General features: G+C 41.5%; 1 protein-coding gene across 2 annotated transcripts in view; it reads left to right on the forward strand.

Moving 5' to 3' along the window:
* CACHD1 (cache domain containing 1) overlaps positions 1–15,254 on the forward strand; it is a 228,708-nt gene that overhangs the window by 138,027 nt on the left and 75,427 nt on the right. Inside the window, exon 4 of one of the 2 annotated variants that reach the window (XM_011985474.1) lies at positions 10,675–10,705. The exons of the other annotated variant lie outside the window; for it this stretch is intronic. The gene's annotated coding sequence lies outside the window, so the exon portion shown is untranslated. The remainder of the gene's footprint in view (positions 1–10,674; positions 10,706–15,254) is intronic. 2 annotated transcript variants of the gene reach the window in all.

Below are 15,254 nucleotides of genomic sequence, written 5' to 3' on the forward strand. Positions count from 1 at the left end.
ACTAATAAACTTAGGGCCATAATACTGTATACCAAGGTTGAACTTTCTTCCTGTTCTCATTGGAACTCAGCTGAAGGCAGTGTTAATAACTACTGGGTGCTCGTATTTATATATAACTACTGATAGCTCCAAAGTGACCTGATAGCTCCACTTTTTTGCCCTAGAGTTCCACGCCTTATTTCTCTTTTTGTCTTATGTACTCTTGTTGATTGATACATCTCAGAACCTAGAGGCTTCACTGTTTAAGAGCTGAAAGAAACTTGAGAAATAATACCATCTCCAATCCTCAGATTTTACCAAGAAAAAAATCTAAAGCACAGGAACCTCCTAAGACTTTCCTTATTGCTGGAAAGACAAAGCATCCTTAAACATGGAGAACCATACTTCCCAAATTCCAGGTCTCTTGTAGACACATAAAGCCGAAGAGAAAGGCAGAGGACCAGAATATTTACTTTTAGGGCTCCAGTAGGTCTCACTTTGGGGCAGAAATGGTAGTCTTTGGGAATTGTATACACAAATCATGTAATCTATTAGGTCTGAAAAGGACAAGCTGTAAGTTGCGTGTTTCTTAGGCATAATAAAACTATAGCTGCTAGATAAATGATCCAACCTAAATCTGCTAGGCATATCTTTTTTCATTGGTCAGATCATCTGGAACCCTCTGCAGCAAGTGAGGTTTACTACTAGAAGGGAAGCTAAATGAGAATGGTTTTCATTACAAAAATAACAAAAGAGGATAGACAAGGGCATGGAATGGGGAGATAAATTAACGGGGAGGATTCCACAACTTGCACAGGGTGCAAAGCTGGAACTTGAGTCTCCAGATTCCCAAATTCAGTTTTTTCCCTAAAACATTGCTAGGTACACGAGAGATGTTCCTGGGTCTAAAGACTTGAAATAGCAATCTTTGAATAGGATCAGATGTAAGTGTTCCAAAAATACATACTGTAATCCAACATTGTATGTAGTTAAGTTTTTTACAAGTCATGGTAACTCATGGGGTTTTGTTTGTTTGTTTGTTTGTTTTCTTTGAGATGGAGTCTTGCTGTGTCACCCAGGCTGGAGTGCAGTGGCGTGATCACGGCTCACTGCAACCCCTGCCTCCCAGGTTCAAGCAATTCTCCTGCCTCAGCCTCCCAAGTAGCTGGGATTATAGGTGCCCACCACCACACCTAGCTAGTTTTTGTATTTTTGTAGAGATGGGGTTTCACCGTGTTGGACAGGCTGGTCTCGAACTCCTAACCTTGTGGTCCACCCACCTCGGCCTTCCAAAGTACTGGGATTACAGGCATGAGCCACCTCACCCAGCTTTTTTTTTTTTTTTTTAAGGCAGAGTCTTGCTCTGTTGCCCAAGCTGGAGTGCAGTGGTGCAATCTTGGCTCACTGCAACTTCTGCCTTCTGGGTTCAAGCAATTCTCCTGCCTCAGCCTCCCAAGTAGCTGGGATTACACCCACCACCAATCAGCTAATTTTTGTATTTTTAGTAGAGATAGGGTTTCACCATGCTGGCCAGGCTGGTCTCGAACTCCTAATTCAGGTGATGCACCCACCTTGGCCTCCCAAAGTGCTGGGATTACAGGCATGAGCCAGCGCACCTGGCCGAGGTTTAAGAATTAGTGTGCATTTATACAATAATTAACTTTTAAAAATTAGTGTGTATTTATATAAGATCTAGATGGATCACACATAAATGTGTGTATTTATATAAGATCTAGATGGATCACACTTAAATGTTAATAGTTATTTTTTAATGATGAAACTGAGATTTTTTACTTCCTTATTAATTTTCTTAATTTTAAATTAAACATTTGTTGTTTTTATAATGAGGGAAAAAAATAAAACAGGAAGGAATTATGGACTACTTTCAAATGCATTTTCACTCCTTTCTAGTAGACAGCACCTTCCTTAACATATTTCCAGTGATAGATCCTAAGTCTGGTGTTGAGATTCTAGAAGCTCCATTAACCTCCTGGCTGTGCGACTGGGACAATAGGAAAGGGCAGGCTTGGGCAGACTGAGGGTGAGGTGTGCTCACTTGAGGTCCAGAATGATGGTCCGCTGCCAGGACCATGCACCTCAGTGAGTCAGATCTTGGAGGATCTGGAGGCTGTGGCAACCAGGGCCTCATCCTCATTGCATTATTTTACTATTTATTGTATTGTTTCTGATAATGAGCACATTGTTGAGATTTGGCTTCATTATTAGAAGTAGTGTTACTTTTTCTTAGTGAATACACAGGCCTTTCTTCTAGATTATGGACTTTAACTTTTGCTCTGAATGAGTTAGAAGGCCATGGGGGGAGTTTACACAGGGGAATCTGGTGAATGACCTCTCTAGTATATGGCCATAACTTGGAAGAATGGCCTCTCACCTATTAAGTGGAAGGAATAAGTACAGCTACAAGTCATTTGACAAATATTTATTAAATGCCTTCTGCATAGTAAGTACTCCTTTTTGTTCTAGGTCAGGAGCTGTAAAACACACACACACACACACACACACACACACACAGCTTATAATCTGGAGGCCAGGAGCCAGGAGACATAGAAACAAGTGATACGTTAGAAGATGATGAATGCTATCAAGGAAAAGTAAAGCAGAGATGAGACATAGGGAATACGGTTGGCTGTCGGGGGAAGGAGCAGACGACTTACTATTTCATCTAAGGGTTTGTGGGTGAGATCTGAGTAAGTGGGATTGTAGACTGAGTTTATCTGGGGGCAGCATATCTGGGACAAATACCTTGAATTGGGTGACTGTTTGGTGTGCTTGGAAACTGCAGGATGGCCACCGTAACTGTGGTGGTGTGAAAGAGCTGGGAGTAATTAGGCCAGAGAGGCAGTCCGGGGCCAGGTCACCAAGAGCCTTATTTTACTGGCAGTTATAAGGACTTTAGCTTTTGCTCTGAATGAGGTAGAAAGCCATCATGTGGTGGAGGAGTCACACAGAGAAGTGACATGATTTGACTTAGGTTAAAAGGTTTACTGAGCCGAGACTAGACCGGACAAGGCAAAGGTAGAAGTAGGGGAAGGCAACTTAGAAAGTTACTCCAAAATCCAGGGGACAGATGATGATAGCATTAATAGTGCAGTGACAGTGGAGGTGGTGAGAAGCAGTTGAATTCTGAATATGTTTTGAAGATAGAATCGGTAGGATTTGCTGGTGCATTGGATGGTGGGCAGGATGGGGGACTGGGTATATGAGAGTGAGAGGTCCAGAAGGACTTCTAAGATCCTTGGCCTTATAAGGAGAAGGACAGAGTTGTCATTTACTGTGATGGGGAATGCTGGGAAAAGAGCAGGTTTGTGTGAGAGGCAGGTTATTAAAAGTTATGTTTGAGATGCTTGTTGGATATCTAAGTAAAGGGCCTCATAAGCAGTTGGGTGTGTAAGTCTGCAGCCTAGGGAATAACCAAGGCTAGAGATTCATCGTGTATTGATAGTACTAAAATCATGAGGTTCATTTAGATCACATAGCAAGTGACCGTGGGTAGAAAAGAGAAGGGCTCCAGGGTCTTGGGGTGCTTTACTGCTGAGGTGACACTGAGATGAAGAGGAAGCTGGAAAGGGAGCTGGGAAGGGCAGTCAGGGGGGTAGAAAGAGGACTAGGAGGGCTGTCTCCCTGAAGCCAAGTGAAGAAAGTGTTGCAAGAAAGAGGGAGAGATCAACTTTGTCACCTAGTCTCTGTATGCTGAGGGTCTAGAAAACCAACCATATGATTTAGCAATGTAGAGGCTATGGGTGAGCTTGTCAAGGGTTGTTTGGTAGAATAGTATCATAGGCTGATCCTAGAGGGTTCAAGCTCTGAAGAACGGAGGAGAGGAGTCAGAGAAAATAAGGACTTGAACTCCTGAGATTTGCTTAAAGGAAAGTTGGAAGGCCAGATGAGATCAAGAAGATGTTTTTTAATTGACAGAAATTATACTCAGTTTATGTGCCAAAGGGAATAATTCAGTAGAGATTGACACAAGAGCAAGGGGAGAAGATTGCTAGAGCTTTTTCCTTGATTAGGTAAGAGATGCTGTATCACCAGTAAAGGACCTAGAAGTACAGAGAGTTCATTCATAGCAAGAAGAGGAAAGGAAGAGTACATGGGTGGAGATGCTTATGTGATGATGGGTGTGAACTTAGTGACCCTCCCTTCTTAGTGATTCTTTTTTTTTCCAGAGAATTAGAGAACAAGATCATCAGCTGAAAGTGAGGACCAGGGAATAAGCATTAAAGACCTATTAGTGGTACTAAGATTACCTCCTATTACTGGAATTTAGACTGAAACTCAGTGCACAAATAATCCCAACAAAATGCTGATGTGTTTCAGTGTTTATTTGTTAAGGAAGAGAGTTCAGATAGTTTGAAAACTCAGAGTGTGGGGAAGAAGAGTGTGGAGAGGGCAGAAGTAAGTAGAATATAAAGACGAGATCCTGAATTTTTATATTTCTATGAGCATGTCTCAAGTATAACCTACTACATAACAAGAGTTGTTCTCAGCACAGTTGACACAGCTAGATTTACAAGCAGATTTTGGCAATATTCAGGTATTTAAGAACCGACTTGCTTGCATTTGAAGTTTTGCAGCATTCTACTAGGCAGTGGCTACATCCCAAAGTCCACATACTTGAGCAGTTATTTGTAATATGAGAGGAGTGGGATATGGTGAAAGGTGACCTCAGAGTTCCCCCTTTTCCTCCTGTACAGCTCATGCCCCTTTTCAGAGCAGAATTAATGTACTTCATAGGTTATCACATGTCTGATATTTACATCTGTAAGATGTCCAGCCTTAGGCTCTTTCAGACTGTATATAATTCATCAATGGGCCCCTAATTGATAACACAGTTTCAGATTGCCTCTCAGACTAGCTGGAAGCAGACTCACATAAATTATAAACCATTCTTAGCTTCATTTATCCAAAACTAGGTCATGTGTCCATTCATCCAACACACATGTGTATTCTTTTTCTTAAAACCACCCCTGCCAGATCCCTACTTTCTAAATTGACTCCTTGTCCCTGAGTCTATTCAAATAACTAAAGTTTGACAGTGCATGTGTTATATTATGGTTCTGGTAATGTTTTGCTCAGGTTCTTTCCTGCTTTTATCCCCACTTTCTCACTCTCTCTCTCTCTTTTTTTCTTTTAAATTCCTGCTGAGCTATTTTCTTGTGCATGGCCTGATCCCTAAAGAGAGTTTATTTGAAGAGTCCAAGAGAAGTTGTCTCTTGCTCTCTTGAGTTATGCAATTGAGGTGAGAGTGAAGTAGGAGTTAGTCTTTCTCACTGAAAGAAAAAGCGTCTGGACTTTCTTTATTGCGTTTGATTTTAAAGAGCATTTGAAGTTGCAAACTTCGATCTTGGTAACATTGCAGTCTTCATTGAGAAACAGGATTCACGGGGTGTAAGGGGCATTTATAAGTCATGTTACAGAGGTAAATGCTATAGGATAGGATGTACAGGTGGGCCTTAAAGGCTGTCGTTTGTTCTAGTTTCATCATTTCCTTCTATGACTGATAATGAGTAGCTATGTACTACATACTATAAGTTTTTCTCTTTAAAATACCATGAAAATTACCCATTAAATATGCATTAGAAAAATTCTGCTGGTAACAATGCAATGAAAAAGCCATGTTCTACCTAAAATAAAGAAGAAAAATCAACCAAGCTAGACATTTCTCATTCCTTTTTATGCCCAGTTGCTTCAGCTTCATGATTGCATTAGTGTCATAAAATATGTAATTATTTATATAACATTTAAAAGCTGTTTAGTCACTCAGAAATCTAGATTCTTGAGCTTGTATAATTCAGTTTATATTCATATGTATAGGTGTATACTATGTATATGCACACACAGAATTAAGGAACTAAACAAATAAGGTTCCTTTCTGTACCTGATTCCCTCTTCAGACTCTATTCCTATACTGCAAGCTATGTCAAAGTTTGGTCGTTCTTATAGTTTCTCACAACAACCTTATTACACTGACTTCAGAAGATTTTGTTAGCCATATATTGGCATATATACATATATACACAACATATGTATATAAATACAAATATATATACACACTCACACTCATACTACATATCAAAATGGATATAGCCTTTTATTAACTTAGCAAATGTATCCTGAACATTTTTTTTATTTTTATAAAATAAGATTTTATGCAGTAAAATCAATAAAACAAATCTTAATTTGTTTATTTAAGCTCCCACATTTAGACATACTGTATTAGTCCACTCTCATGTTGCTAATAATAAAGACATACCTGAGACTAGGTAATTTATAAAGGAAAGAGGTTTAATTGACTCAGAGTTCAGCATGGCTGGGGAGGCCTCAGGAAACTTACAATCATAGTGAAAGGGGAAGCAAACAAGTCCTTCTTCACATGGCAGCAGCAAGGAGAAGTGCAGAGTGAAGCAGGGAGGAAAAACCCCTTATAAAATGATCAGATCTCCTGAGAACTCACTCACTATCACAAGAACAGCATGAAGGTAACCATCCCCATGATTCAGTTACCTCCTGTTGGGTCCCTCCTATGACACATGGGGATTATGGGAACTACTAGATGAAATTTAGGTGGGGACACAGCCAAACCATATCATTCTGCCTCAGCCCCTCTCAAACCTAATGTCCTCATAATTCAAAATATAATCATGCCCTTCTAAGAGTCCCCAAAGTATGAACTCATTCCAGGATTAACTCAAAAGTCCAAGTCCACAGTCTCATCTGAAATGAGGCAAGTCGCTTCCGTCTATGAGCCTGTAAAATCAAAAGCAAGTTAGTTACTTCCTAGATACAATGGGGGTACAGGCATTGGGCAAATAGACCTATTACAAATGGGAGAAATTGGCCAAAACAAAGGGGCTACAAGCCCCATACAAGTCCAAAATCCAACAGGGCAGTCTTTAAACTTTAAAGTTCCAAAATGATCTCCTTTGACTTGTTGTCCCACATCCAGGGTATGCTGATGTAAGAGATGGGCTCCCATGGCCTGGGGTAGCTCCGCCCCTGTGGCTTTGCAGGGTAAGCCCGCCTCCTGGCTCCTATCACGGGCTAGCCTTGAGTGTTTGCAGCTTTTCCAGGTGCACGGTGCAAGCTGTCAGTGGATCTACCATTCTGGAGTCTGGAGGATGGTGGCTTCTTCTCAAAACTCCACTAGGCAGTGCCCCAGTGGGGGCTCTGTGTAGGGGCTCCAAACCCACATTTCCCTTCCACACTGCCCTAGCAGAGGTTCTCCATGAGTGCCCCAACCCTACGGCAAACTTCTGCCTGGACATCCAGGTGTTTCCATACATCCTCTGAAATCTAGGCAGAGGCCCCCAAACCTCAGCTCTTGTCGCTTGCACACCCACAGGCCCAATACCACATGGAACCTGCCAATGGTTGGGGCTTGCATCCTCTGAAGCCATGGCCCAAGCTGCACCTTGGCCCCTTTTAGCCATGGCTGGAGCTGGAGTGACTGGGACACAGGGCACCACATCCTGAGGTAGCACAGACCAGCAGAGCCCCGGGCCTGGCCTAAGAAACCATTTATTCCTCCTAGGCCTCTGGGCCTGTGATGGGAGGGGCTGCTCTGAAGGCCTGTGACATGCCCTGGAGACATTGTCTTGGCTATTAATATTCAGCTCCTTGTTACTTAGGCAAATTTCTGCATCTGGCTTGAATTTCTCCCCAGGAAATGGGTTTTTCTTTTCTACCACATGGTCATGCTGCACATTTTCCAAACATGTATGCTCTGCTTCCCTTTCAAATACAAATTCCAGTTTTAGATAATCTTTGTTCATGCATATATGCATACAGTTTTAGAAACAGCAAGATCAACTCTTGAATGCATTGTTGCTTAGAAATTTCTTCCTTGCCAGATACCCTAAATCATCTCTCTCAAGTTGAAAGTTCCACAGATTGCTAGGGCAGAAGCAAAATGCTGCCAGTCTCTTTGCTAAAGCATAGCAAGAGTGGCCTTTGCTCCAGTTCCCAATAAGTTCTTCATCCACATGTGAGACTACCTCAGACTGGACCTCATTGTCCATATCACTATCAGCATTTTGGTCCAAGCCATTCAACAAATCTCTAGGAAGTTCCAGACTTCTCTCATCTTCCTGTTTTCTTCAGAGCCCTCCAAACCCTTCCAACCTCTGCTGGTTACCCAGTCCCAAAGTCAATTCCACATTCTCAGGTATCTTTATAGCAGTGCCTCACTACCTCATTGCCCATTTTCTGTATTAGTCCATTCTCATGCTGCTGTAAAGATACTACCTGAGACTGAGGTATTTGTGAAGAAAAGAGGCTTAATTGACTCATATTTCCTCGTAGCTGTGGAGGCCTTGGGAAACTTGTAATCATGTTGGAAGGCAAAGGGCAAGCAAGGCATGTCTTACATGGCAACAGGAGGGGGTTGGGGTGGGGGAACTGCCAAACACTTTTAATGCATCAGATTTAGTGAGAACTCGCTATCATGAGAATAGCATGGGGGAAACTGCCCCCATGATCCAATTACCTCACACCAGGTTTCTCCCTAACATGTGAGGATTACAATTCAAGATGAGATTTGGGTGGGGGGACGCAGAGCCAAACCATATCATGAACCATAAAAGCATAATTCAAATGAAAGTTATATTATCTTAATACAAAGTATCTCTATAATAGAAGTTTTTTTAATAGGAGTCCATATATCAATACCATTTTTGTGTGCAATTGCCTTTTCTATCATACTATGAGATCACAGAAGCATTTATCTATCTTTATATCCTCATGGTTACATCTTGTTCGGTCTTCACTCTATAGGTGCTTGTATAATGTTTATTGAATTGAATTAATGTTGGTGGTTACTTATCCTTGTTGCTAAATTTTTTTTTTTTTTTTGGAGATGGAGTCTTGCTCTGTCCCCCTGGCTGGAGTGCAGTGGCGCGATCTCAGCTCACTGCAAGCTCGGCCTCCTGGGTTCATGCCATTCTCCTGCCTCAACCTCCTGAGTAGCTGGGACTACAGGCGCCCGCCCCCACGCCCAGCTAATTTTTTGTATTTTTAGTAGAGACGGGTTTTCACCATGGTCTCGATCTCCTGACCTTGTGATCCGCCCACCTCGGCCTCCCAAAGTGTTGGGATTACAGGCGTGAGCCACCGCGTCCAGCCCTTGTTGCTAAATTTTATAATGTGTATGTAAGGAAAATACCTACGTCATTGAAGCACAAGTCTAGGTAGTAGTATATAGAACAATACTCAGATGTTTTCAGGGAAAATGAGTCACATGCATTTGTTTGGCTTTCTGCTTATAATTAATTATCTCCCTTTTTTCAAAAAACCTGGAAGTATCTGTTTACAGCATGTTTTACTGAATATTTTAAGCCCACTATGGAGCCCCACTCCTCAAAAAAAAAAAAAAAAAGACTCCTTTCTAAATATTACTACCCATTGACAGTACACCCAGTCACCCAAGAGCTCTGATGGAGATGTACCAAGAGATTAATGTTTTTATGACTGCTAGTACAATATCCAGTCTGCAGCCCATGGATCAAGGAGTGATTTTTACTTTCAAGTCTAATTGTTTAAGAAGTACATTTCATAAGGTTATAGTATGGAGCCCCACTCCTCAAAAAACAAAACAAAAAAAAAAGACTCCCTTCTAAATATTACTACCCATTGACAGTGCACCCAGTCACCTAAGAGCCCTGATGGAGATGTACCAAGAGATTAATGTTGTATTTATGACTGCTAGTACAATGTCCAGTCTGTAGCCCATGGATCAAGGAGTGATTTTTATTTTCAAGTCTAATTGTTTAAGAAATACATTTCATAAGGTTATAGCTTTCATAGATAGTGATTCCTCTGATGGATCAGGGCAAAGTAAATTTAAACCTTCTGGAAATGATTCACCATTCTAGATGCTATTAAGAACATTTGGGATTCATGGAAGGAGATCAAAATATCAACACTAATAGGAGTTTGGAAGAAGTTGATTCTAACATTCATGGATGACTTTCAGGGGCAAGATTTCAGTGGAGGAAGTCACTGCAAATGTGGTAGAAATACCAGGAAAACTAGAATTAGAAGTAGAGTCTGAAGATATGCCTCAATTGGTATAATCTCATGATAAAACCTAGACAGATGAGGAGTTGCTTGTTATGAATGAGCAATGAAAATAGTTTCTTGAGATGGAATGTACTCCTAGTGAAGATGTTGTGAACATTGTTGAAATGGCAACAAAGGACTTAGAATATTACATGAATTTAGCTGATGAAACAGCAGCAGGGTTTGAGAGGATTGGCTCCAGTTTTTTAAAGGAGTTCTACCGTAGGTAAAATGCTGTCATATAGTATCACATGCTACAGAGAAATCTTTTGTGAAAGGAAGTCAATTTGTGTAGCAAACTTTATTGTTGTCTTATTTTAAGAAATTCCCACAGCCACCCCAACCTTCAGCTACCACCATCCTGATCAGTCGGCAGCCACCAACATCAAGGCAAGACCATCCACCAGCAAAAAGACTATAATTTGCTCAAGGCTCAAATGATCATTAGCATTTTTTAGCAATAAAATATTTTTAAATTAAGGTATGACAATGTTTTTAAGACATCATGCTTTTGCACACTTAATAGACTATAGTGTAGGGTAAAAATAACTTTTATATGCACTGGGAAACCAAAAACTTCGTGTGACTGACTTTATTGCCTTACTCACTTTATTCCAGGGGTCTAGAACTGAGCTGCAGTATCTCCAAGGTATGGCTACGTATTTAAAAGGCAGGATATCTTTGCTCCCTGGAAGGGTTTCAAGTGACTCCTCTACAATTTTACTTGACTATTTTGTAGTAGTTGACATGTAAACCTCTTTTTTGAAACTCTTCTCCTTTGGTTTCTATAAAATTATGTTCTGCTATTTATCCTCTTATGTCTCTGTTTAATCCTTATTTTTCTTCTGGGGCTCATTTTTCTTTATTCTGTTGCTCAGAGTAGATGTCTCCGTATATTCTCTCTTACCATCCTCCTCACCTCACTAATCATTATCTTCCTGACTAAGTTTAGCCAGCTTCCCAGCTCCTGCCATGTGCTGGTGAATTCACAATCTCTAGCTCAAGACCTGGTCTATTTCTGAGTTTATTTATTGAATAACCACCTTCAGGACACACATCTCTCTGTGATTTTCCTGTAGGTACACAAAACAAACTTTCCTCTGAATTTGCTCCCCAGTCTGAGTTCCCTGTCATATTCAGTATTACCTTCATTCTGGGAATTTTTCCTCACCATTTTCCACTCAGTACTTCTCTGGGTTTTATCCATTTTGACCTAACACGAGTCATTGTCCAAGTAAGGGTATAAATAAATAAGTGAATATTTGTCAAGTGTTCACTAAGTACTAGACCCCTGGCGGGGCATCTCCCTGTGCATTGTGCTTGTTTAATCTAGGCACCTGGCTGGGCATCTGCCTGTATGTTGCTCTTGTTTAGTCTAGACACCAGCTGGGCATCTGTCTATGGATTGCTTTTCTTGCTTGGTCTAGACACCTGGCTGGGCATCTTCCTGTGTGTTGCTCTCATTTGTCTAGACACTTGGCTGGACACCTGCCTGTGGGTTGCTCTTGTTTGGTCTAGACATCTGGCTGGACATCTGCCTATGTGGTGCTCTTCTTATTTGGTCTAGACAGCTGAGTGGACATCTGCCTATGTATTGTTCTTCTTATTTCGTCTAGACATCTGGCTGGACATCTGCCTGTGTGTTGCTTTTCTTTTTGTGGTCTAGACACCTGGCTGGACACCCGCCTATAGGTTGCTCTTGTTTGGTCTAGACACCTGGCTGGACATTTGCCTATAGGTTGCTCTTGTTTGGTCTAGACACCCTGCTGGGCACCTGCTTGTGCATTGCTCTTCTTGTTAGGCCTAGATACCCAGCTGTGCATCTGCCTGTGTGTTGCTCTTGTTTGGTCTAGACACCAGCTGGGCATCTGCCTATGAGTGGCTCTTGATTGGTACATTGACTTGTAACACAGGTCTCATTGTCCTCTATTCATCGAAAGAGAAATTTGGCTCAGATTCTGTAGTCTAAAAATCAGTCTTGAATCCCCTTTCTTTTTCCCCTGCTACTGTGGTAAATTTGGATTCTCATTGCTTTTCTAGAAGAATAATTAATGTAGAACCCCAGCACCACCACCACCAGAAGGTTTCCCTGCTTCTCTTCCCTCTTTTTCCACACATCCTAAACACTCACTGAGTATTCTGAAAAATCTCCTCTGTAACTGCATTTCTCAAAAACCTCTGATGGCTCCCTTTACATCTAAGCTCACGTTGGAGACCCTGCACCCCCATCTTCTGCTCCTTTTCCTTAAGTCCTCCAGGCTCTAACCTCAGGAAATCCCTTTCATTTCTTCAACATCACCCACCTCCATCACCGCTCCCTACTTTTGATCACATTATTGTTTCATCCTGCAGCACACTGCCAGCCGCCTCTGACATGTAAAACATTGCTTATTCCTAAGGACCCAACTTCCTTGTCACCTTCCCTCACCCTTCTAGATAAGAATTTCTTGTTTGTTGTAGCAGGTTGGCTTTCTGAGGAAGCAGACTCTGAGATGGACCTTGGCAGCCTATGGGGAAAGGGAGGAAAGGAGAATCGAGAGTGGGAGAGAGCAGGGCTTCTACACAGTGTCAGCAAAGGCCTCTGCCAACCCCAGGACTGCTTGGAAGCTGGGGTGGCCTTCCAGGGTTGTATTGGCTCAGTTATGACCCTTTATGACTTTACTCTATGGCACATTCTTACTACAGATTTTTGATTTTTTTAAGTTAGACACCTACTTGACTTTGTGCTTCTTTTCATTTATTATTGTATGCCAAGTGCCCAGTCCAGTGCCTTGCCCATAGCAGGTACACGGTAAATTCTTACTGAAAGAAACAACGAAAGCCACTAGGGTTTTTGTTGTGCTTTTGTTTTCTCTTCTGTGTAATGGAATAACCAAGACTCTTGAAGGACTTCGATGAAGAAAGGATTGTGATTGTGATTTGCTGTTAGTTGGCAGTGGTTTCCTTAGCTAAGTAGCATATCAACACACATAAATGTCCCATGATATGGAGTGACGCAGACTATACAAATGAATAATGGTATTCTGGAGTCACGTGAAACCATCTATGATGAGCCCAGACACACAATATATACAAAACAATCAGTCCATTGCTGCTTAGTACCTCATAAACCATTTTATACTTTCATTTTATTCTTACCAGACACCAAGGGCCATTATAAGCTTCATTTTACAGGTGAGAAGTTCTGATCTACCTAAAGTCAATGAGCAATTGTTGGTATTGACATGGCTTAACATTATGTGTCCTGACTCCTAGTCAATGGCCTCCCTGAGATAGACTGCTTAAGATGAAGAGATGTATTCCATCACTGTATTCTGCCTACTGACACTTGAAACTCTTTGTATATAAAACCATACCTATAAATAGTCTCTCTACCCACCCAAACTTCCTCCTTGGCCCATGTTCCATATGTCAGTTAACAGCAGCTTCATTTTACTAGTTACCTAATCTTGAGACCCAGAATAAGTTCTGACTCCTTCCTGGCTCTCCCTCATAAAGAGCTTCTCTCAAGTGACAAGCATGTGGTGGTTACGATGCCAGATACCAAGATAGTGAAGTGTATTGGTGAGAGGGGAGAGGAGGAGAAAAATCAACAGACAAGTTCAATTACGATAAAATACTAAGTGCTGTGATGATGAAGGTGAACCCTGGGCACTTGACCCAGGTTGTGAGCTCTGAGCTGGGTCTTTTAAATGTGGTAAGAATTATCCAGGTGATGTGCTTGTGGCAAGCATGCATTTTGGAATCTATAAAATGTGCATGCAGAATGGATCATTGTTTAGGAGGGAGTTGAGTATCAGAAAATAAGAGTAGTGCTAAGTCAAATTTTAATGGGTCGTTTATATTAGTCTGAGGTGTTTTGTTTGGGTTTGGTTGTGTTTTATCTGTTTTTTACCCTGAAGGCAACCAACTGAGAGATTTTAAGCAGGGGAGACAAAAGAGCTTTATGGAAAATGGAAGGAAGTGTAGTTAGCCTGGAAGAAGGAGTACCTGGGACCAGACTATTAAGGTCATCAAAGAGTGAAAGGAAGGCAGTGGAAGGGGGCCATGGCATAAACAAAATGGCTAAATGCAGGTTGAGTGGGATGGCAAGAACTAGAGAATCGGTGTAGACCACTCTTCTTAGTTGCATAGCTGAGACAAGGGGAAGGGTTACTGATAACTTAGGTATAGGAATGTTTTTCATCGTTATTTTTTTTTTTTTAAGTTAGAGAAACTTAAAAATGTTTACATGCCAAAGACAGAGAAAGAAGTGAAGCAAACAGATGGGAAAATGGAGATTAATGTCTTGGATTAGTTGCCCCAAACCAAACTGAACATCAGAGTCACCTGGGGTGCTTTGCAAAAAAAAAAAAAAAAAAAAAAAAAAAAGACAAAATACAAACCAACAAAACTATTCTTCAGCCACCATGCAGACATAGTGAATCAGAATGTTGGCTTGGTAATCTGTGGGTTCTAAAAATTGTGATGATCACCTAGGCTTGAGAACTACATTTTTGTTAATTTTCTGTTATTTCTTTTATAAATGCTTGAAGATCACCTGGACCTTTGGGTCCTCTGGGAATGGTCTACTAGGTAGGAAGAAGGGAGAGTGGTGGAACCCCACTGGTTTTGGATTATCCCAGAAGTTTATTCTAGGTTCCCTGAGCCCATGACCAGGCTGAATCAAGGACAGAATGGACTGGTTATTTTTGCAGTATATAATCAACCTAGAATGGACACAAAGAGCTATGAGCTCAGAACAGAATCAGGGATTTGAGGATGTCTGCTCCTTAACCTTAGTCTTAAACTAAAATAACAACAAGGAGATAGGAAAGGATCATTGAGTTGCCCCCAGGAACAGGCTTGGTCAACTGTCATTGGTTTAACTTTTGCAATGGGCCTTAACTGGCATGATCAGTGTGGTGGCAGGTCACTGAGCAACATGGCCTAGGTCCCATTGGGGGCTCAGGGTTTAAGTCACTCCCCACCTTTCTGAACCAGAATATCCTTAGCTTTACAAACGGTAATAATGGCCAGGTGCAGTGGCTCACGCCTGTAATCCCAATACTTTGGGAGACCGAGGTAGGCGGATCTCCTGAGATCAGGAGTTCAAGACCAGCCTGACTAACATGGTGAAACCCCATTTCTACTAAAAATACAAAAAATTAGCCAGGCGTAGTGGCACGCTCCTGTAACCCCAGCTACTCTGGAGGCTG

Source organism: Mandrillus leucophaeus, unplaced genomic scaffold (assembly GCF_000951045.1).
Source record: "Mandrillus leucophaeus isolate KB7577 unplaced genomic scaffold, Mleu.le_1.0 Scaffold284, whole genome shotgun sequence".
Lineage (NCBI taxonomy): Eukaryota > Metazoa > Chordata > Mammalia > Primates > Cercopithecidae > Mandrillus > Mandrillus leucophaeus.